The sequence below is a fragment of the Rattus norvegicus genome, chromosome 16, assembly GCF_021556685.1.
Source record: "Rattus norvegicus strain SHRSP/BbbUtx chromosome 16, alternate assembly SHRSP_T2T, whole genome shotgun sequence".
NCBI classification, from domain to species: Eukaryota; Metazoa; Chordata; class Mammalia; order Rodentia; family Muridae; genus Rattus; species Rattus norvegicus.
The window spans coordinates 77,592,197-77,615,112 of NC_141549.1; the positions used below are offsets into that span (position 1 = coordinate 77,592,197).

The 22,916-nt window shown below is 42.8% G+C and overlaps 2 protein-coding genes across 3 annotated transcripts in view; one reads left to right on the plus strand and one right to left on the minus strand.

Annotated features, from left to right (window-relative positions):
• Erich1 (glutamate-rich 1) overlaps nt 1-22,916 on the plus strand; it is a gene marked incomplete at its 5' end in the record, with an annotated part of 52,793,804 nt that overhangs the window by 46,721,637 nt on the left and 6,049,251 nt on the right.
• Nucleotides 1-22,916, minus strand: part of Slc20a2 (solute carrier family 20 member 2) — a 90,142-nt gene that overhangs the window by 59,282 nt on the left and 7,944 nt on the right. The window contains exon 1 of one of the 3 annotated variants that reach the window (XM_087588009.1): nt 1,231-1,325. The gene's annotated coding sequence lies outside the window, so the exon portion shown is untranslated. 3 annotated transcript variants of the gene reach the window in all.

The window sequence follows — 22,916 nt, forward strand, 5'->3', positions numbered from 1 at the left end:
TTGGCAAAATAGGGACATGGCAGTCACGATACTAACCCTGGGTTTGTCTCTGTCGTGCTTATAGATAGAGACGTGGGAGCACAGCCGTTTCATTAAAAATCAACGTTCCTAAAGCAGGTGTAATGTACATGTTAACTGATAAAGGAATTTCTTTCTGGCTCTGATATAAACAAGCTGCTTGACCTAAAGTCATTCTACTTTAAGTGTAAACACAGTTCAAACTAAGCAAAGTGGCTTGTGTTTAATTTAAAGAAAACTGAAATCTTCCAGATAGAAGTTGGGACTGACCAGCCTGGGAAGCATCTAAGAGCTTTAGATATGGTGGATAACAAAGTCAAACCAGAACATCCTTTAAATCACCCTCTAAAACCTTCCTTATAAAGTTATTTTCTTTAGGAGAATAAAGGTCTATTTTCTGAGTATAAGCTTTTCCTTTTAAGAAATGCTTTCCACGTATACATTTAGCAAGGTAACACTTGATATTCTCTTGTTTCTGCAGTGTATCCACTTGAGAGGGTATTAACTTTTAACATGTTTCCCCCAACAGTTACTACCACAGAAAATGAAGCTTAGAGATACATTGTAACCATTTCCACCAATCTAACATTTTTACACTCAAAATAAGAGCTAATCTACATTTTAAAAATAAAAATTAAGAATCAAATAGTTTCTCCAGGAAAAGCTGAATACATTGAGGTGCTCAGGGCACTGCACATGTGAAGAAAACACTCTGCCACCATTCTGACACGGCCGGGTTACAGCATCAACACCAGTTTTCCCAAGGCATCTACAATTACTGTGATAGTCACTTTAGTAAGAGTTAAGGTACGAAGAACAAAGCAAACTCTTAAAAATTCCCAGGGTACTCACAAGTAGTTTGAAAAGAAATCTGACCCACGATTCTTCAGATGCCTGCTCTCCGGATCATAAACACAATCTGAAGTCTGAAATAGCTAGCTAGCGCACAGGCCCAGAAGTCACATTTCAGCTTACTAACTTCTACTTGGGCGAACAGTTTTACAACTCATAGAACAAACGCTGGCTAAAATTAACTACAGCAGAGCAGCAGGCAGGAACACGCTGGTTTGCATCATGTGGGCCGGGATTTATTCACTAGGACAACACTGGTGTCCTCTTTAATAGGAAGCCAGCCAAGGGGTGTGCCCTGCTGAACAGCACAGCATCGTGATGACGCTAATTAGTGAATTCAGTTGAACAGTACTAACTCACTTTAAATCGGTTCTGCAAGTGCCGACAGAGAGCGTGCAGTGCAGTCTCCGCGGAGACAGACTTGATGTTCAAGCACATTCACTTCGGACAACTCTGGCAACAAGGTGGCAGTGCTGCCCGCTCTTCGCAGCACGTCTGGTGAGATCAGCCACTAGCTTTCTGCTTTCCTTCTGTACTTCCCAAGGAGGTGCCGTGAGGACACACGTTCACTTAGAAAACAAAACCCACAACTGACAACAGACATCTCCGACTTACCAAATGCATTTTACCGTGCATCTCACTGCATGGCTGGCTACAATTGGTAAGTCCTCCATTGGAACACATGATCATTCTCAAAGCATATTGAAACCCAAGTGGACAGTTCAAGACTCCACGAACACGGCCAATATTTAAAGGAAAACTAGAGCACAATGCACTGTTTGAAAAACACAAATGCTCTCACTAACGACAATGTTGAACAAAGGCACAGACTGTAGCGTCCAACATGGATCATTCAGACTGGTTTGCTTTAGGCATTTCAGTTCTGATGGCAAACTTCACCCTGAGCAGATACTTCATTAATCAAACCTCCAGTTACCCCCACTTCCAACAGTTACAAAGTAATTCAATGGTTGGACAGCACCATTTTTGGATTATACCATTTTTCTCCCAAACCCTCTATGACAGACTCGGTATTGGCAGATACCTAAAATCCTACATGTCTTTTCAGAGCTACTTGTTTTCCTAGCTTAAAAATATCCTGTTGGGGATGGGGGTAGATGAGGAGGGGGAACATCCTTATAGAAGAAGGGGAGGGGAGTGGGATAGGGGGTTATGGCCAGGAAACCGGGAAAGGGAATAACATTTGAAATGTAAATAAAAAATGTCATATTAGCTTAGACTTCTAGTGATTTATTGTAGTCAACACCTCACACCCTGGTTCTGGGTCTTCAGCATCTCCCTCTAGAACGTGGTTAACAACCTTCCTAATGCTGTGACTCTTTAATACAGTTCCCCATGTCATGGGGGCCTCCAACCATAAACTCACTTTGTTGCTACTTCATAAATGTAGTTGTGCTGCTGTTATAAATCGTAATGTAATATCTGATGTGCACGGTATCTGATTTATGGCCCCCAAAGGGTCACGACCCACAGGCTAAGAACCACTGCTCTATAGCATTGTGTCTACGGCACAGATCATTAAAACACAACCAGACTCTTAAAGAGCGCGGCCCGTCTGTGCTAAGCATGCCAAACGTTGCCGAGGCCGAGCTCTCACTGGCAGAAGCTGGTAACTGCTAGTAACTGGTAACTCCTCACGTTGTTTATAAAGACTGCTGGCTGCACACCCGACACTCTGCCCCATGTCCAACCTAGATTCTGCAGAGAGTACACACACGCCTCTCTGTAACAGCAGCTGGTGTGCGCTCTATGTCGCCGCAGCCAAAGCTCCTGGAGGTGGGCACTGTCATCCTGTGATGGAAGTTAGTAAGTTATACTAATCAGGAGGCCAAACTCTGGTTAACACAACGATTTCCAGCAAAGTCACTCTAGAATCCTTAATGCCAAAAGAGGCTAATTTTGACAGAATTATTATTATCCCAACATGCTTGTGTTCAGTAGAAAGGTCTAGCAAAACATGTTCTCTGTTCTAATCTAGCAAGAAAAGCTAAATTGACCTATGCATCAGGTTTGCACCACAGATGATCCTGACTGCACTGTAAGGTCTACTTTGAAACAAGAAACTCCGAGCATTCTCTAGTTCCTCTTATGTCAAACACACGAAGTGAGGGCTAATGTTTCTTTAACAGCAGCCACACCTGCTTAAAAACAGAGGAACAAAACCTGCAGAGAAAATAGCACGCCCCTAACATATTTCAGACACTTGGTTGCTTCCCCTTTATTAATGAAGCTGCTTTTCTTCTAGGTCTAGAATATGTGTATCGAACCCCTGATACCACAAAGTTCAAGCTGGACAATGTGCAATCTAGTTATATTTTTCCATAAAAAAAAATCTCATATTTTTAATGAGTTTACAACTTTGCATTGGGTCATATTCATAGAGATCCTTGGGGTACATTCGTCCTCAAGGATTCAAAGACCGAAGATTTTTGCATCCTCGACCTCTAAAATAAACAAAACGGCTGGTGTTCCCTGCATATTTTTCTGGAATACTAACTTTTATTTTTAATTTTATCAAAAAAGGGTCCGTCCGTGATCCCAGTGAGTAAGGAACTAGCCTGGTGGTACTGAGAGAGAAATCGAAAGCTAAGGTAAACCAAGGAACTGGACAGTCAGAAGGCAGAGGACGAACACCGAGAAAGGATTAAAACCTGGTAAAGAGGGCTGGAGAGATGGCTCAGCGGTTAAGAGCACCTGACTGCTCTTCCAGAGGTTATGAGTTCAATTCCCAGCAACCACATGGTGGCTCACAACCATCTGTAAAGAGATCCGATGCCCTCTTCTGGTGTGTCTGAAGACAGCTACAGTGTGTACTTACATATAATAAAAAAAAAAAAAAAAAACCTGGTAAAGAAGCCAAAGGAAGGGCTTCTCCTAGGCATGCGCTGGTTACGATGTTGTGGAGCGGCCCTGGTCAGCTCCAGCCCTAAGTTGGCAAAGGATAGGGATGAGAACCAAGACCTAGGTAGTGAAGGAGTTCATCTCAGTACCACGTGATGCTGCCGACAGCCAAGAACACACAAAGCTTGGTTCTTAAACGAAGATTATTTCCTGATGGAGCTATTTAGGGTCCAGAGTAAATGAGCACTCCATATTTTATCTTGGAGTCCTAGAAGAGTCATGGGTGGTGAGGAGAGAGCGGAAGTGGTCCAAATCATATAAAAATTCCACCTAGACACAGCAATGAGGTTTGGATTCTGAGTTTCTTTATAGTTGATCCAAATAATGAAAGTGGTAGAACCGGGGAAATTTCAGGGTTCATTGACAATGGTTCCCAGTTCTTTCTGAGGATTATACAAAACATTCAAAGCCTTAACAAAGCGAATGTTTAAGAAAAAAAAAGTTCCATTCGGGAAGAAATTCACTGGCTGGAAGCTGCAGGCTTAGATGTAGGGCAGCACCTATGGACTATGTGACGTCAGGGGCTTTGCTGGCTTTGTGTGCCTGCTTCCTCATATGTTAAATGGTGACAATAATGCTGACATCAAAGGACAGTTGAGAGCCCCATGAGATGGCTTCCGCACTGGCCCTCAGGTGCTCTCAATAAATGGCTGCGCGGTGGCGGTCACAGCAATGCAGCACCTGACGAAGATCAATTGGGTATTTAATGAGTGAGGATCAAAAGATCCCTTTCAAAGCTCGAAGCTTCAAAATATGAAAAGTTGAAAGGAATTTCAAACAACTGCTAAGCATTCCAAAGAGACCTGGGTGTGCAAATGCTCTTAAAACCGTGTTATTGCAATAATCTTTTTAATTTTCCCCTATTACATCACCTGACATGCCTAGTGCTGGGTGGGATTAGAATTTGGGATACTGGCTAGGATTTCCCAGGGACACCAAGCTGTAGACTGTTGCCATAGTGTTCCCATTCACCGTTGGGCAGTCCCTTCCCATGCTGACTCTGGCTTGGCCACAACGACAGTAGCAAACAGTACCCAGCCCTGGCTGTTGAGAGGGAATATCACTCTGTAGTCCAGGTTGGCCTCGAACTCATAACCCTGGTGTCTCAGCCTCCCAAGTGGTGGCATCACCAGGCAACAGTGTATTAGGTGTCTCATCATTCAGCAAACACTCGCTAACACAGGCACCTCTGTCTTACTTCCAAAGGATCTCACTGGAGCTATCCACGGAAGACTTTAGTAGTAAATTAAGTAATAAATATACACTTTAGTAATATATTACATATATATATATATATATGCAGATCCAAAAGACTAATCAGCCTCTCTTCACTATTCATTTTCTGTCAGTTTTTTTTCAAACTCAAGACACTTTTTTAAAAAAGGAACCTCTGATAAACAGCTACTTCATCATACTGTTTGATATAATTTGCATCAGGTTTTTGAGAGCGAAGGCAGCACTAGTCCTGCTGTACCTGAATAGCTGTTTCATCTGTTGTTAAAGCTCTCATAGCAATTGACAAAAAGCTTTATTATGATTCCTAATTTCCCTACAAAGACTATATGCTATAAAATATTTTCATTATATTTATACTATAAATAGTCATGCACTTAATGTTTTTAAATGACTGATTCTTACTACTTTGAAACTTCCAAGCGTTTTCAAGAAGGGTCTGAACAGCAAGCCGCCTATGTACATTTAAGAAGCGTACAGTCTGAATCAGGGCAGGGTGCATGATCTTTTACCTTATGAAGAAGTAAGCATCCACAAGGGTAAGAATCGCTCACAGGGATGTGAGAAAAGAAGCTTCCAGGTATGCTAACTAAAAAGGGCGTCTTGGAGGAAATGACATTTGAACTGAGGCTTCTACAAGCCTCAAGTTTTCAGCAGCAAAGTAATAAGGACCATTATACAGAAGTTAGAGCCAGCGAGGCAACAAAGAAGGAGTAATGACAGCTGGACTGGACCACTGGTGTCACCTGAGATCTCCAAATGTGCACCATGACGTAGCCAATGAGAGGACGGGGTCGGCGAGTGCCTCAGCCTCATCATCCCTAAATGAGGATCCTAATTAGAGACGCCTACAGTATGATTATGAAGTAGAATGAGCTGTCTGTGTGCAGAAGAGTGCCTGGGGTAAGCATTTTGTCAAATACATGCTTACACACGCACAAATACATGCTTACACACGCACAATGAGATGGAGAGGAGACAGATGAGGGTATGGACTATGGATAGATGGATATATTCTCCACCCCCCACCCGTGGTGTGTGTGTGTGTGTGTGTGTGTGTGTGTAATACTTGGGCGTGAATCCAGGGCCTTGTGTACGCTAGGCTAAGGTTCTACCACTGAGTTACATCCCAAGTCATAGACAGATAGAGATAAATATGGATCTAAATGTGTAGATTAAAATTTTTATGTATTTATTTCATGTGTATGTGTGTGTACACCTGAGTATATGCATATGTGACTGATGGTATGTATTTGTACCACGTATGTGCAGGAGTCCACAGAAGCCAGGAAGAGCGTTAGGTCCCCTGGAACTGGAATCACATGCAGTTGTGAGCCTCCATGTAATGGTGCTGGGGATGGAACCTGGGTCCTTTGATAGAGCAGCAAATGTTCTCAGCCACGGAGCCTTCTCTCCAGCCCCATCCTGATACAGTCTCACCAGACCACTACGGTGGAGTAGAACGCGCTGCCTGCATTTTAATATTCCCCTCTTCTCTTTTGCCTTGCACTCACAGATGCTACTTAAACTGGAGTACAAGGGCCAAACATGTCTTTCTGTTTCTCACACCAGCTCCTTCGGTTAGGAAAAGTGAGGCTGTGCCTGACACTGCCACACAGACACAGCATGGCCACCAGCTTCAAAGGAAGGTTAATGAATGGAAAGATAAACATAGGCTTATTTCGTGTAATCTTCATTTCTAAAATTAATTGTTGTGTGAGCAAATGTAAAACAAGAAACCTAAATCTTCAATGTACCATTATTTGAGAATCAGAAGCAAAGTCAGATATTAGATTTAAAGTCACAGTAATTAAAAAAGCAGATTAACAAAGGCTTATTAGTTTCAGACTAATTTTACTTGAAATAGTTATAGCTTCTAATTTTATCCTTTTGCCTTAAAGATAATTTTAAGTGTACTTTTATTACCTGAAAGTCTCTGTTTTGAAGATGAAAAAACTAAAGATGATTATCGTTATACTAAAAATACTGTACTTCATGTCAAAACCACCCCCTGTCCCACTGTGTCAAAATACTTTCTTGTAATCATATATGTGTCACTTATTTGCTTTGAAACTTCTTTTTCAGAAACATTGAAAAGTAAACTTTACTGATCACAAATCAAACTCCACTGCTTAGTTTCTGTTAGATAAAACTGAATTAATGAGTTGTGCTAGACTGCGAATCATGTGTCCATTTCTCAGTTTACCTCATTCCATTACAGGAAAATATAAGAACCAGGCAACGAACAACTGATTTACCAGGGTTTGTTTATTTGTTTGTTTGTTTGTGTTTTTGTCTGTTTGCTTTTGAGAACTTTCTTTTTTCTGTCCTCTCTGTAAAGCTCTGGCTGTCCTGGAACTTCCTTTGTAGATCAGACTGACCTGAAACTCACAGAGCTCCACCTTCCTCTGCCTCTCAGATGCTGGGATTAAGAGTGTTACTACCATGCCTGGCTAAGCATTTCATTTCTAATTTCCCCTTCTTTTTGTTGTGATCAGACATGATCTGTTTCCAACCGGATAAGCTGAGAAGTTGAGGGATGGCAGTTGAGAACTAACTGGAAATCATGAGGATGGAATGTTCCGGTTATATCTGGCTATAATCCAACAGATGGTGATTGCCAGCGACGTACGTTAGTGTATCCTTAGAAATACTGTACTTCATGTTGAAAATACTCTGAGGGCTACTCATTTCTTAAAGTAACAAGAGACAAAAACAAAGTACTAAAAACCCAGAATCAGAAGGATACGCAACTGAGCTCTAAGAACTATAATAACTCAAAGATAATAATCCAGGAGACTGTTCTCATAAACACAGAAATGGGTTCTCTAACAAGCACTGGTTCTCAAGAAGAGCAGACAAAGAGTCCTGGACAGGCTTGCTTGCTGTATACTACAAAATAATAGACAATTATCTATTTTAGACCTTCTTGTTTTCACTGTGAGAGTTGGTTTCTACTTTTCTTTGACATCACATTCCTCAAATTGCCAGGAGAGGACATATTTCCCGGTTCTTTGATTCTGTCATCAGAAAGCTCTTCGACAATGACTGAAAATTATCCTTTCTGATCTCCTCAGTTGAAAACCTTTCATGTAAATTGTGTTGAAAAAAAGCAGCTCTTTAAAAAAACAGATTCCTTTAAAGCTAAAAAAAAATTCTGTGTTTAAAAGATAGATGGGAATGTAAGAGTAACACCCATAAATTCCAACCATTATTTCGATTGAGAGCAGTCTGTTGCTCTTCCAGAGGTCCTGAGTTCAATTCCCAGCAACCACGTGGTGGCTCACAACCATCTGTAATGGGATCTGATGCCCTCTTCTGGTGTGTCTGAAGACAGCGACAGCATATAATATGTACACATAATAAATCATAAAAATAAATTAACTTAAAACAAAAACGGAAAAATTCTGTCCCTCTTATTCGTGAGCATTAAGAGAATACAGCTACTTAGGAGGAACAAGCAGAGACACTTGTTGAAGAGCCCCCTCAGGGCTGTGGGTGTGAGGATCGAATCAAAGCTGGAAGTCACTGCTGTATCAGTTCTGAATCAATATGGCCTCTCATAAGCGTTTTGTGGTGGTTAGTGCTCATGACAAAGAAGTAAGATGATGGGAAAATAACAACTCCAGACATCCCAGAAGGCAATTTCTTTCAAAATCAACTTAAACTAATCATGGGTTCTGAAAAAAAAATGGAAGAAAAAAATCACATTTAAGCTACTAATTTTTTAGAATACATAGAAAAAAGGGAATTAGAAACAGCCAAGGATTAAACAACAGTCACAAAGGCCAGGGATGAGATTAAAATTCCCAACGCACATCTACAGCCTGTCTATATTTGGCTACCCCAGTAACTAAATTGGACTACTCTGCTGAGCCAAGGAAACAGCTGGCAGTATCCTGATCACATTCAAAACCCTCCAGAGAGTCTCAGGAAGTATGACTCTGCTTTTAGATTCCCTAGCTCACAATCCTGGGGACACTGTCTTAATTGTTTTAGTCACAGATAATAAACTTCATATACTTTGATCCTTCCTAATTGAAAAATTATTATTATTATTATTATTATTATTTATTTATTTATTTGCATGTACATGCCTGTGCGTGTGTGTAGTCAGAGGAGAATTAGGAGATGGTTCTAGAGCTCAAACTCAGGTCATGAGGCTGGCACGGGGCTAGCACTGTTGCCCGCTGAGTCACCTTATGGGCCCTGGTCTTCCCTTTTTGCAGAAGGATGAAAAATAACAGAAGACTCTGGGCCTGCTCCACTTCCTGTATTTACTCTCACACACATGCATCTTCCTCCACTCCAGGCCAGATGCTGCCTGTTCCTTTTCTCATTTATGTGCCCACCAGGGAAATGAGTAAGTATTAATACAGAGCCAAAGTAAGGGATGCAACTCTCTCCACAGTGTGGAGAGGGCATCACAAATTCTCAGATAAAAGAGGAAGTGGAAGGCATTCTGGAAGAGCTGTTAGTCCAGGTAAAGGCTGAGGCAGGAGACTGTGTTCTGGGGACGGTTTCCCAGGAGCTTTTAACAGGCACCCCTTGCAGAGCCTCACGTCAGTAAAGGACTGATGTGTCAGCTGGGTAAGTGCACACCACAGCAGTCCTTATGATGAGCCTGTGTACCTCTCCGTCCACTGCCATTCCATCGTCTACAGCTCCATAGTATCTATCACCGTGCATGCACACAACTCAATTCCAAATGGACCGAGGACCTTAACGTAACCCCCGCCCCCTCCGCAAACACTGGGGAAGCGCTGGGACTCGCTGGCACACAGAAGGCACTAAGGCTACCAATTCATAAACGTGACGTTGCAAAGCTCAAAACCTTCTGTAGGCAAAGGACACCATGATTCAGGCAGCAAACAAAGCAGGCTAAAGAATGCAGAAATATCTTTACCAATTACCTATCTGATAGGAGTGTTTGTACCTAGAATAAAGAACTAAAAAGCAAAATTCAAACAAATAATTCAATTAAAAATGGGGGTATTGATCCAAACAGAGAGATTTCAAAAGTATAGGCATAAATAGTGGAGAAACACTTAAAAAAAAATCCTTAGCCACGAGGGAATTACAAACTAAACTACTCACGGCCAAGATCAGTAAAACCAATGACAGAGCAGGCGCTGGTGAGGACACAGTGAAAGGGGAACACTTATTCACTGCTGGCAGGAGTGTAATAGTTCAAATTTTACAGAAATCAGTGTGGAGCTTCCTCACAAAACTGTGACTTGCTCTGCCTCAAGATCCAGCTATGGCAGTCTTAGGTGTTGCAGTGGTTTGAATAATAATGGCCCCCATAGGGCCTAATATTATCTATTTAGATGAACAGTTCCACCGGGAGAGAAACCTGTGTTTGAAAAGATTAGAAAGGTTACAAGTTGTGGCCTTGTTGAAGTAGGTGTGGCTTTGTTGGAGGAAGTGTCTTTTCGGGTTGGCTTTGAGGTTATAAAAGCCCAGGCCTAGGCTTAAACTCTTCCCCCTACCTCCCTACCCACGCTCCCCACTCACTTCTGCCTCTGAATCAGGATGTAAAGGTCTCTGATGCCACTCTAACACCTATGTTCATGCCACCATGCTTCCCACCATGATGACAGTGAACTAAGACTTAAACAGTAAGCCAGCCCCATTAAATGCTTCCTTTTTAATGAGTTGCCATGGCCACGGTGTCTTTTCACAGCAACAGAACCCTGACTAAGTCAGGGATATTCCCAAGGAACATCGTCCTACAGAGATACTTTCTTACTCTAATCATAACAGCCAAAAACTGGAAACAGTTCAACAGATGAACAGATAATGAAAATGTGGTGCATCTACACAATAGAATAGTATTCAGCTGTTAAGAAAAGTGAGTTTATTTGCAAGTAAATGGATGAAATTAGAAACAATCATCCTGAGAGAGGTCGACACATTTAAGCTTTCAATTGTGCTACAATTCAAATACCCACGGAGGTTAGATACCTAGTACAGGCACTTGGGGGTGGGGGTTAGAGGAGAGGATCTACCAAGGAAGGGAAACTAGAATATAGTATCATGGAGAAGTAAAGGGGAAAGTAGCAACATAGGAGGGTGTGGGGAAAGGGTAAGGAGGGAATATGCAAGGGACAGGTAATACTCACTAAAGGCATCTACTGAAAGAGTTTGGCTCTGAAGGACCCTAGTTCTTACTGAAGTGTAAGAGCTATTAAGAGGCTTGGCCTGGTAGAAACTAGGTAGGTTTTGAGGACCCAAGGGGTTTTGTCAGCTTTACACCCACCCCCTCAGGTTAAGATTAGGCCAAATACCTACCTCCTGCCATGGGTCAAGGGTAGGCCAAGTTCCATTCTCCACCCACAGTTCTCAGGAAGAACAGGGACATTCTTGAAAAACCACAGAATATACTGACTGATAGTCACCTGACCCTCTGGTCCCAGGTGGAGTTCGAATGCATGTCATATGCTTGCTAACCAATAGATTCAAAGGTCAATATGCTAAGCCGATACGTTTGAACTGTAACCTTGCTGCTGATGTAACCTGTACCCCTAAAAAGTATAAAAACTGCTTGTTATAGCCATTCGGGGTTACCTTACACTCACCAAGAGGGAGTTGAAGGTCAACCCCTACGTACCAGAAAATAAACCTCTTGCGTTTGCATCAAACTCCGTTCTCGTGTCTTACTTGGGGGGTCTCCCAGTAGTTAAGACTCACTTTGAGCCTTGCAGCTTCAGTGGTATAAAGTCTAAGTGTAACCATTTTACTACAGACTTTTAAACTTCATTCCTTAGGGCTGAACAGTACTCATATACACCAAAACTTCATTTCCAAATAGGTTGATCCCAATTGTTTGCTATGGTGACTACAGCAACAATCACAGAGGTCCAGTTATCTCTATGGCAGGAAATGGAGATCTCTGGTTCATGCCCTGGAGGGAAATAGCTGGGGCACACAGTAGTTCTATCTTGAATTTTTGAGGAAATCCCCAAACTGAAGACCACAATGGCTGTATTAATTTTTACCTCCTGCAATCATGAATAAGGTTCCTCTCTCTTTCTATTCTCTCTAACATCGATGGCAGATTTCTTGATGACAGCCATTCAGAATGGGGTAAGGTAGTATTTGAAGTAGTTTTAATTTTGCATTTCCCTGGTGTCTAGGGATAACACATACCTTCAAGCCAGTCATTGGCCATTTGCACTTTGGTTTTTGGAAAACTGCCTATTTCAATACAACTGTTCATTGGTTGATTAGTGGTTTTATTCCCTTGGTATTTAATTTCTGCAATTCTTTGTAAATTTTAGATATTAGTCCCTTGTCTGAACTGATGCCTTTTGAGATGAATTACCATCAATATCTCTAAAACAGTTCTATAAAACAGAAAGGGAAGAGTATTGCCAAACTCCTCTTGCGAAGCTAGTTATTTATTATCCTGATACCTAAGCCAGATAAAAGAACAATAATTTAAAAAATTATAGAGCAATTTTTCTGATGAACACACACACACACCTACACCATACACTACGCACACATATACCACCATCACCAACAAAAAAAATTCAATAAAATGCTTACCAATTTCACCACCACCAAGTTGGCTTTATTCTAGAGATGCAGGGATAGTTCAATATAAGCAAATCAGTAAACCCATCTGGTAAATGGATTCCAGAACGGAAATCACATGATCATCTTATTAGATGTGACGAGGCTTTTGACAAAAACCCTTGAAGACAGCAGAAATAGGAAGAGAACATCTCATATAGTAAGGGCTCCACATCACAAACGTACAGCCAATACCACACTGAAGAAGGCAAAACTCAAACATTTCCTCCAAGTGAGACATGAATGGTGTCCCCTTTGTTCAGTGCTATTCAGTCTAGTCTTAGCTGGAGCAGTAATAAGACATGAGTTGAACACAGATAGGAAAAGAAGTGTCCTTATTTGTAGATGTTAGGACTGTACAGACAAGAGACCATAAAGACTGACCAGAAAACTCTGACGTCTGAAAACACCTCCCCTGAAGGCCAGGATACACAATTAACACAAATCCCAGTGGCAGTCTCTGGTGGATCCAGGGAGTAACTTGGTACCAGGCTTTGCCTGACTCTGGCTCCTTGGGGCCACCATGTTCTACTCCAGTGTTCCCACGGGTCAAACGAGACCAGAAATTCTGACCAGAGCCCTTCGAAGATTCACACAACTCAAAACGGGACCAGGTTTTTGCTCCCCCTGGTTACCTTTGTGTGCAGTGTACCACTCACCCTAGGTGCTGTGTTGGCACCTAGTCTAGCCATGACGGAATCCTGTGATGGCTGTTCTAAGTTGTCAACAAGACTCCATCTAGAATTAACTAAAATCCAAGCTGCTAGGTACACCCAGGAGGGTTTTCTTAATTAAACCATTTGAAGTGGGGAGACCAACTTTTAATATGGATCTTCTGAGGTGGTAAGATATACCTGTAATCCAGGTCTTTTTAGTCTATAAGCTATTCTGATGGATGAATGTATGTATGGATGGATGGATGGACGGATGGATGGATAGAGATAGATACATAGATATAAAGATATAGATAGATACATAGATACATAGACAGACAGATAGATAAAATATATAGGAGTTGCACACACACACACACACACACACACACACACACACACTCTAGGTTGGTTTTCTAGAGAACCCTGACTTATATACATTTCGATACCAGAGGCACTCCTGGAGAAACATATAAGGATATATCAGGTCTCCAGCACTCTGTCATAACTTAGTTCGAAGGGATCTTGATTATCTCTGTCTCTTCCCCAGAATATCACATTGGTTCACATATTGATGACATTATGCTGACTGGATCAAGTTAGCAGGAGACAGCAACCATTCTGGACTTGTTAGTAACTCATATGTTACCAGGTAACTTGTAACTCAGAGGACTGGAAATAAATGCAACCAAAATTCAAGCTACGTCCATAAAATTGTTAGTGTGTGGCGTATGCAAAGATATTCCTTTTAATGTGAAAGGTAAGTTAAAGCATTTGGCCCCTTTCACCACCAGGAAAGAAGCACTATGTTTAGTAGCCAGCACATTCTTTACTGGAGTGTGACTCCAGCCCTTATACCAAGTGACCAGGTTTAAGTGGAGCCAGGAACAGGAGGAGGCTCTTCAACGAGTCCCAGCTGCTCGAACACTGGACCGTATGACCCAGCAGACTCACTACCTGAGGTGTCAGCAGCAGAGAGGAAGGCTGTTTGGAGCCTTCTGCAGCAAGGCTCTTCCATAGTCTGCATACAATTATTCTCCTTTTGGGAGACCCATCTTGGCCTGCTCTTGGGCCTCAGTGGAAACTGAATGTTTGACAACAGGCCACCAAGCCATCAGTCATGTGACCTGAGCTGCCCATCACGAGCTAAGTGTTCTCTGACCCACCAAGTCAAGTACTACGTACACAGTGGCAATCCATTATCAAATGGAAGTGGTATACACAGACTCAGGCCCAAGCAGGTCCTGAAGGCACGACCTAGTTACATGAAGAAGTTGTCTAAATGCCTATCTATGTCTTCTACTCCTGTTTCAATGCCATGCGCTGCGAAGCATGCGCCTACAGCCTCATGGGGTGCACCTTGCGATTGGAAGAGAAGACGAGGGCTTGCTTTACCAATGCTTCTGCATGCTACACAGACGCCACCCAGAAGTGGACAGCTGCAGCGTTACAACCTGTCTCCGGGACAGCCCTGAGAAATACCAGTGAGAGGAAAACTTCACAGTGGGCAGAACTTCAGGCAGCACACACGGACGTGCATTTTGTCCTGAAGGAGAGATGGCCGGATAATACGGTTGCTGATGGGCTGCAGCCAGTGGGTCGGCTGGATGGTCAGGGATGTGGAATGAGCGTGATTGGAGAGAAAGACCTCTCAGGAAGGAGTGTGGGCAGATTGCTGCGAATGGTAAAGGACGTGAAGATACCTGTGTCCCACGTAAATGCTCATCAAGAAGAGACCAGCAGAGGAGCTCAATAATTAAGTAGATAGGGTGAACTGTTCTGTGGACAGTCCGCCTCTTTTCCCAGTCGTTCCTGTCATTGCTCAATGGGCCATGATGGTGGAGACAGAGGTTATACATGGGCGGGACAACATGGACTGCCACTTGGCTACAGTTGTTGGTGAGTGCCAGATCTGCCAACAGCAGAGACCAATGCTGAGCCCCATATATGGCATCATTCCTGGGGGTGACCTGCCAGTGACCTGGTGGCAGGCTAGAGTAGTTATTCTGGTTGTGGTTTTTCTTTCCTGAACATGTTTCTGCAAGACTACCATCCATGGACTTAGAAAATGCTGTATCCATTGTGATGGTATTCCACACAGCATTGCTTCTGACCAAGTAACTCACTTCACAGCCAGAGACGTGTGACAGTGGGCCCACAATTGTGAAATCCACTGATATTAACATGTGCTTCTATCCAGAAGCAGGCAGCCTAACACAAAGATGTAGTGGCCTTCTGAGGACACAGTTACAGCTCAAGTCAGGTGGCAGCAGCCTGCAGGGCTGGGGCACGGTTCTACAAAAGATGCTATAGACTTTGAATCAGTGTTTAATATATGGTATGGTTTCTCAGCCAGGACCCACAGATGCAGGAATCAAGGGGTGGAAAAGGTAATGGCTCCACTTACTGTCACCCCTAGTGATCCATTAGGAAAAGTTTTGCTTCCTGTTTCCATGACCTTAAATTTTGCTGGTTCCAGATGGGGGAGTGCTTCTGCCCCGAGTCAGAGCACACATTCCATTGAGCTGGGAGCTCAGACTATTCCCAGTCCTCTTTGGGCTTCGGATGCCCTTAAACTAAGAGGCTAAGAAAGGAGTAACAGTGTTAGGAGGAGTGGCTGATCCCAGATGGCCAGGGGAAATTAGATCGCTTCTTCCAATGGAGGTTAAGAGAGATTACAATCTGGAGTGCGTGAGACCCTTTAGTGCAGTCTCCTGGTGTGACCACGCCCTGCGATTAGTCAACAGGAAACTGCAACATCCTAATCCAGGCAGGATGACAAAGGGCACAGACCCCTCAGGAATGGAGGGATGAGTCACTCCTCCAGGAAAAAACCCAAGACCTGCTTAAGTGCTTGCTGAGGGTGGATCAAATACAGAGTGGGTAGGTAGTGGGGGACAGTTATAAATACCAGCTAAAGCCACATGACCAGTCACAGAAACAAGGGTTATACTGACACGAGCATTTGTGTCATACTCTGGTAAGAATGCACTGGCACGGGTATTTGTGGGTTTCTTTTTCATGCAATGTGGTATCAATTAGGAGAGTATAGGTGGTCACCATATTTGAGATACCAAAAGAACGTCCCTCAAGGGATATTGCCACCTATTCTAAAATGTATAATGCATTTGTGGTTGTATGAGGGTTAAATCATGTTAGACATGATTATGACCTGGTTAAATATATAATGTTTGTGACTGTACATGGGATAGCTATATTATGTTAGGTGTGATTACGGCCTGGTTATTGTTTTCGTTTGGAAATTAGGAATGACCTAAGGAGATAGGATTGTGTGCCAAGGTGACAAGGGGTAGACTTGTGATGTCAACTTACTGTATCTGGAGTTAACTAAAACCCAAGCAGGTGGATATGGCTGTGAGGGATCTCTCCCCACACACTCCCCCTCTCTGTGTGTGTCTCTGTCTGTCTCTGTCTGTCTCTCTATATCTCTCTGTGTCTGTCTCTGTCTCTGTCTCTCTCTCTTTCTGGGGGCTTGGGGGATGGAATAGGGTGGGAGGTTGTGACAGGGTTTTCTCTGTGTAGCACTGTCCTGGAACTCAGTAAGCCAGACTGGTCTTGAACTCAGAGATCCGCTTGTCTCTACCCCTGCAGTGCTGGGATCAAAAGTGTATGCCACCACCACCCAGCAGATTCTTTCTTAATCAAACCATTTGAAATAGGAAGACCCACCTTTAATCCAGATCTTTTGAGGTGGGAAGAGCCATCTTTAAACCGGGCAACACTTTCTGCTGGTAGCCTAGATAAAGGGCACGCAAGAAGGAGGCTTGCTCTTTGTCTGCTTGCTGGTGCTCACTGGCAAGTCCATTCCTTCACTGGCATTAGAGCCTACTTCTTCTGACATGCAATACTGGATTGCTAGACCTTCTGTTGGTAAACAGCCACTGATGAACTAGCGAGATCATAGCCTTTAATCCATTCTGATGAATGAATGAGTGAATGAATGAATGAGTGAACGAATGAATGAATATATATATATATTTTTTCTTTAAGTTCCGTTCCTGCCTCATACAGACCACCTCAATGATTTTACTTTACAATCAACTCTAATTTTCACAAGTCCCCGAGGTTGAACTTCATGCAGACAGCCATTCAGAGAAAAAGATTCAGAGAAAACGAGGCATTCGTGTGGTTTTGGAAGGGGAAGTCAAAACCTGAAAGCAGGTCCACTTCGATAGAAGTGCAAAATAAGACAAAGTAACTCAAAGAATAGGACCTAACTATCAGCTATGACCCGAACACAGCTGGCTGACTCCCTCCAGCGGGTTCCAGAATCAGAGGATGCTGAAGTGTCTGAAAAGAATTCAGTCTCATTTTTTAAAAGAATGATCAGTGCTGCTCTCCCAGAGGATCTAGAGTCAATTTGGAAAACTCGAACACCAGAGGCATACAGAACTCCAAAAGACATGACCAGGGAAGAAGCTTTCCACAACACAGCACAGTCAGGATGTTAAAATACAGAATAAAGACTTTTGCCCAGCACTAGAAGGGGCATGAGAAAATGTCAATGCACATACAAGCCAGAGAAACTCAGAGTAAAATATTTTAAACCCTGAAAATAAATAAGCATGAAGCAAGAATACTATACTTATCAAAATTATCTTTCAAAATGGAAAAATGTCAGTCCCTGACTGTGGCCTGAAGCTAAAATCCAAATAAACTCTCATTTCTCCTACCCAGTAAGAAGCTGTACTGGTTATGATGGTTTGTGCTTTTAATCCCTGCCCTTGAGAGACAGGGTTAGATCTCTTCTCTTATGAGGTCAAGGCCAATCTGTCTCAAAAATAAAAAACCAACAATAAAAAACAGGGACATACAGGAATCTTATATAGCAATAAATTTAATTTATATAAATCCTAGATATTATTAACATTTCATAGGCAAAGAAATGAAAGCTGCTGAATGTCTTATAACTTGCCCAGTTCATATAGGTAGAAAAGAGACAAATTACCGTAGTTAGAATTTATATATAGAGTATCTGAATATATACATAAACATATATACATACATATAACACCTATTATATATGTGTACACACACACACACACACACACACACACACACACAAAGAGTTTCTAAATCTTAACTCTCCCTTAGTCTAAAGAACTATGTGCTAGTTTTAATGAGAATGGCCTCCAAAAGCTAATATATTTGAATGCTTGATCCTCAGTTGGCAGAACTGCTTGGGAAGGATTAGGAAGTGTGGCCTTGTTTGAGCAAGTGTTGCTGGGTGTGGCTTTGAGGTTTCAACAGTCCATGCTCTCTCTGCCTCATGCTTGTATTTTGCTATTTGCCACAATGTACCATAACCCATTGCTTACTAATATTCCCTACTCAATTATAACAGCATATTTATGTAAATTCCTTGTTAGCAGCCCAATTATAGCGTTGGGACCACTTTTTACTAGTGGCCATTAAAGTTTCTTCAGCTCTAAAATACCGAACAACCACCATTGTGGTCAGAAAGGGCTCAGGCAGAAAAACAATCAGTGAGACAAATCCCACATTATGGGGTTGTTCCTAGTTTCACACCACCACATGTGATACACGGGCTTTTCCTGTACATTCTATGCCTGTATAAAAACATCATAATGAAGCCCATTTTCTTTTGTAATTAATAACAACAAACTACCTTTCTTTCCATCCGTTTCCTCCTTCCCTCCCTCCCTTCCTGAGACAGAGTTTTGTCTTGTTCCTGGCTGGCCTGGAGCTATGTAAACCAGGCTGGTCTGGAACTCACTCTGTAAACCAGGCTATCTTGGATGTCCCAGAGAGCTGCTTGCCCCTGCCTCCTGAGTGCTGGGATTAAGGGGTGTGCCTAGCATTTAAGATAAAGTTTAACTAGCTATAAGCCATGGTTCTGTTATAATGCAACTAGAGTGGCAGACCACACAATTTATAAACTTTCCTATATAAGAAACTAATGTGTCAATTGTTCAAAACATTTGCATAATGTTACAATGTAGTTACAAACTAACCTAGGCTAATTTTAAGGAGACAAGTGGTCTTTCAAAATAAAATATCTGTAGATACCTCTCAGGTCCAGACGCCAGGGCTTTTGAGTTGGCTTACCCTAATATCTACCCCATCAATGGATGAACTATTGGGAGTATAAAAAGGGGCCAGTCCTACAGATCTAAGACTACATGATCTCCACGTCACAGGGTAACAATAGCCTATTCTAGAAGAGTCTCAGTGAGGTTCTAGTATTGAAAGAGTAGCAGAGGCCTCAAACCAGACCAAGGTGTCATTGCAATGAGCGTGTGTAAGCAAAGAAGTGTGAAAAAAATTGGTATATCCTGAGACACACTACAGCTTCCACAACAAGATTTCTTTTCTTCTTGGAGGGAGGGGTGGTGTCAAGGGTGGAGGGTGTGTATGAGAGGAGGGAGAGATGACTGGGATTGGGGTGCATGACATGAAATTCACAAAGAACCAGTAAGTTAAAAAAAAATAAACAGTTTTAGAGCTTTAAAAAGGAGATGAAAAAATACCCACAATGCACTAGTAAATCTAGCTACTAAAATTATAGATACTTTTATTTGGGTGCAGGGCTTCTATCTAATAAATGTTGAAATCTGTTGAGTTCACTCTCTCCATTTCTAGAAACTGACTGCTTATGCAAGTCCTTTTCAATAATATTTACTTTCTCTTCCTGACTCCGTGTTGACTTCACTCATGTTTTTGCTGTAAAATTGTTGTGCTCACGCTGTGCCTCGCTCTAACTTACTCCATAGTGTGTGAAATGGTACCCTTTCGACTGGGCGGTATGCTGAGGGACTCTATCTTATCTAGAGTAACAACTGGGAAAAGATACATCAAGAGAGAGCCCAGAAAGCGCTCTCTCTCAGAGCATATGAACAGAGTACACAAGACAGCACAGCCCCTGAGAGGCCCACAGGAGCTGGGCGAGGGCTACAAAACAAAATTTGGTGTGACTGGGAGCCTCCATTATCCCTCAGATAAGCTTTATTCTTCCGTTCTAGGGGATGTTTTCTTCTCGCTTAATGAGCGATCCCATTTCTGTTCCGTGCTGGACTTAAAGGGAATGGCTTTTTCTCCATCTCTCCTCCCTGTGGCAACCAGGGTTGTCACCTCCCTTCTACTACGCTTTTCAAACTTTAGTAAAACTGGTCTCAAGTTACCTTCCATTTCTAATTGGTTTTATTAAGAAGACTAAAAGCCCCAGTAGGGAAATTCAGTTTCCTTGGCAACTCTTGGATGGTTTCACAAACATCACAGTCCGTCCAGTACCACCCAAGTTGCCCAGACTAACAAAATGACTTATTCCTGAAGAGAAAATGGGTGCCACACTATCTGAGTGAATTGTGATTATATGGGAAAGTGGGCTCTTTTAAAATTCAACCTGGAAGCCAGTTGCACTCCTTTAATCCCAGCACTCAGGAGGCAAAGGTAGGCGGATCTCTGTGAGTTCGAGGCCAGCCTGGTCTACGTATCAGAGTTCCAGCAAGGCTATACACAGAGAAACCCTGACTGAAACAAAAAGCAAAAAACGAAAGAACAACAAAAACCCCTACCAGGTCCAAGAACTTATTGTACATACCAGACTGAGGACCCCAGAGAGGTCAGCATGCAATGACAGTGACCTCTATCCATCTCCTGGCACCTCCTGTACAAATCAAGACCAACAGGAATGACTGTCTCTGGGCTTCCACTTAGCTCAGCACCTCCCATTCAGACAACCTACTGACTGCTGACTCCCACCCTTCTGACCTTTCCTGTGCCGGAACCACTGTGACTGGAGTCAGCTCTGCAGCCTCCCCTTCCCGCCCCATAAGGCAGAGGTCTGGCTCCATAGCTGCAGGGAGGAAGCTGCAGCTGATCTGGGTCCGTTATTACCAGTGTAGATCCACTTGTGCTTTCTATCAGCTTACTTTTGAAATCTCCAGGAACTCAGCCTTTTGTATCCGTTCTGTAATCTGCAGACAGAGAAGCCTCTACTCTGTGACCCTCTCTGCTGGCCTTTGTCTTCCAGTCTATCAGGCCGCATCTCTTGCCCTACTTAGCCCCTGCTAAGATGACTACACACACCCCCCCCCCACTCACACACACACACACACACACACAGGCGACTGTTAAGATTATGGTCCTATCTAGTGCTTGGCTCCCTGCTAAAGATGCTAAGGTGATGGGGAACACCCCACGCCCTCCCCACTTGAAAGGCTCACACACTTAGTTTTGAAACTGCTGAGTTCGAGCTTTCCTTCTCACTATATAGGGCAGCTATCTCTCCTGTTACTCTGTTCCAGACCTCAAGGCTTGCTCTTCCTCCTCAGATCTCCCTCCCATCCTCCCTACCTCCCGAACCCATCATGACTCTAACTGCTGTTTCACTTCAAGGCCTGATGTGCACCCTGCTACCCCATGGTCCTGAAGCACTTGTTTGTGTTCTCCCTCTCTCCTAGCAAAGCTCATTCTGAGGAAGAACTTCAAGTCAGCTTTTCCCAACCGTGCATTTTTTTGTTCTAACCTCTGTAACAATGAGTTAGTTTTAGTAAAGATTAGATTAAGATGGGAGAGGGGCCTCTGAGCTTAGGGACCCTAATCCTGCAGAGGACCTGGGTTTGGTTCCCAGCACCTACACTGGGGACTCACACCTGCCTGTACTAGGAATTTCAGGCATTTCGACTGGTCTCCTTATCTGGGCAAGAGTGTAAGGGGTTCTATGCACAACAGAGCACATGGATTCATTTTTATTTACCCACAAATTAATCAGTCTTTTTTAAAAAAAAGGTAATTTGCTGGTCACCTCAGCAAATTACCAAGGAAAATGGAATCATCTGGAAACTGCTGCCAGAGAAATGGCAGTGCCTTGGAAATTAGTTCCGTCACCGTGGAAAGACACACACATATTTGTCCATGGTTCTGATATGGTGTGCTTATGACAAAACCTTTAAGGCAAAGGAGTAATAAATGTCGACACCTGTGACTAGTTAAGAGTCACAGCTCCATTCGTCTATGTTGACTAATTCTGAAGTAACATTGGTTATCTAAAGCACCAATCTTAACTCTTGGACTCGAAGAACACAGAAACCTCAATGTTCCCAGGAAAAGTCGGTAACTGATTTATCTAAAATACTCAGAAAACACATAAAGAGGGTCTGTGTTCTGGGCAAAGCCTGATAGCAAATATATCTAGTAATGCCTGTCTCCTAAGAACAAAGAAGCAAGGGCCCCTGGAGCAAACAGAAACAGCATTTGTTTGGAGCTGAAACACAGACCAAATGCCAAAATACCAGACTGGACCAAAATACTGACAAGATGAACAAGGGAGGAAGCTAGTCTGCTGGTGGCAGACTAGGAGGAAGGCACAGCCAGGTAAAGAGGGAGAAAACAGAGAAAGGGACTAGAGACTCTGCAGTTAATTGCTTATGCTGCTCTTGCAGAGAACCTGTGTGGTTCCTAACAGTCCACAATTGCCCATGACTCCAGCTTGAGGATGTGCTGCCCTCTTCTGGCCTCCAACAGTACTGTACTCATGTGCACATACACACAGATACATCTACACGCATAATTGAAATAAATGTTTTAATTAAAAAAAAAAAACCCACAAAGATTTAAAACAGAAAGTTGACCCATGGGAGAGACAAAACACCTAGAAATTAAATAGATGGTGAT